We start from the raw sequence: 2,196 nt of genomic DNA on the forward strand, positions 1-2,196 counted from the left end.
ACTGGTAATTCAGCAAATTTCAGCTTATGCAAACCAATCTTACCGAACAAGATGTTGACCCACATTAAAATAATGTAGGGATTACAAGGATCATCTATCTTACTAGTAATAGGAGATTTTTTTGAAACCTCCACTTAATTTTAACGACATGCCTAGAGAAAAAACAGAAATTCTTAAAAAAAATTAGGAACATCCGATCATCGATCTGTAAACTCCAATTATCATAGCTATTGGATCTATTACGTAGATTCGTGCCCCATGCGCAGCTGTACCAAAAATGTTAATCCAAAAGAATAGTGAAAATGTGGTGGCTCCTTCTACTATGCTCAGAAAAGCATATATAGCATTGATGAACCGAATGAAATTTAAAAGAAATAAGAAACTCAACCAAATATCGAATTGATCACGTGCAATCTTAAATTCAAAAAAAATATGTTCATTATTTTGATCCCTCAAGCGCTACACAATACTTTTTGTTTAGGAATTCACTTATTTTTACATATTTTGTGTACGTAGTTGATTGATATATGTTAGGGATTGACGCACTATGCTACAAAGGTTCATGGTCTCCATAAAAATTAAAGATGAAATTAGCAATAAATAATTCAATCATATATTGCATTTTTATGATTATTTGAAGCAACAAAGTAGCAATGGACCGCTCACGAACTTGCTCAACTGGTGAAGCGAACCAGACATACAGCTATGTCGCGTTTGCGTACTTCATTGTGTGTTGAGCAAATTATTGCTCATGATTGTAACTTTGTTTATGAGATGTAACTTTGTTTATGAGATCTAATAAAAGGCACTCTTTTCCTCGGAAAAAAAATGAGGCTTCCACAATTGGATGCTGCACACAAAGTTTATCTAGTGTTTTTATAAACAGTGGAAAATCAAATATATTTGATACCGTCAATCCATAATGGCACTACAAAATACCCTGGCCCCGCATATACCATGTAACACCCTAATTTTTAAACTTTTGCAACTTAATAAAAATTGTTAGAATTTACTAGAAATTAATTGCTTTGTGTTTAAGGATTGAAGGTTTTCTATGGTTGATGTTAAATTATTAGGCATTTAAATTTCATTTAAAATAAGTCAATGAATCATAGGAGTTTATTCTTGCATTCATGCTGGTGCATTGATTTTGGTTGTTTGAATTCAAATTTGTATTTGAATTCATTTGTGTGACCCACGACCGGGGAAAGCCCCTTAAGTACCGGTTCCTGACCCCCTTTAGTACAAGTTGTGCAACCGATATTGCTACTTCGGTACTAAAGGGGGGGGTCTTTAGTACTTGGTCAAATAACCGGTATTAAAGGGGCATTAAAAAAATCTGCCGACTGGAGCCTCGACCGCACCCCGTCGCCATCCGCCAGAGCACCGGAGCCCCAGCCGCACCCCGCCACCGTCCGGCCGAGTGTCGGAGCCCCGACCGCACCCCGTCACCCTTCCCCGGAGCACTAGAGCCCCAACCACACCCCGCCGCCGTCCGTCAGAGCGCTGGAGCCACGGCCATACACCGCCGCCGTTCATCGGAGCCCCAGCTGCACAACACCTCAGCCCTGGACCAGAGAGAGGGAGGAAGGGAGGGAGGGATGCGGCGTACTTATGCTGCTCAACCACCACCGCCAGTTGCCGTCGTCGCTGCTCCTCAGCCTGTCGGTTGTCGCCGCTGCCGGATCTGAGGGCAAGGTGGCCGCTACTCCAAGATCCACACGCTCCGTGCTCCACCACGCCTACCGACGCATTGCCGCCTTGCCACGCCCTCCCTTCTTGTCTCCGCCGCTCCTCGCCACATGTAATAGGTGAGGGTCGACCGGAGGGGAAAGGAGAGGGGTGGCGACGGCAGGGGCGGCAAGGGGATCGATTTGTGTAGGGGAGAGAGGGGATTCGACGGGGAGAAGAAGAGAGAGAGGCACGGGTGAGAGGCCGGATGAGGTGGATGAGCGAATAATTACGTGTGGGGAAGGGGTAAGTGTGGGGTAAGAGAGAAGGGGCTGATGCGTGAGGGGAGGTGTCACACCCGATTTTAAAACAAAATCAAGTGCTACCTATATGTATGACATGATCTAGTTTTATACATATAGTGATATCATTAGTGAATAATATCAACAGTATCATGTAAAGGAATATAAATAAAGACTTACGAGTCTGACAGAGATATATACCTTAACCCTGGAAACGGAGGCT

The sequence above is a fragment of the Setaria italica genome, unplaced genomic scaffold (assembly GCF_000263155.2).
Source record: "Setaria italica strain Yugu1 unplaced genomic scaffold, Setaria_italica_v2.0 scaffold_26, whole genome shotgun sequence".
NCBI lineage: Eukaryota > Viridiplantae > Streptophyta > Magnoliopsida > Poales > Poaceae > Setaria > Setaria italica.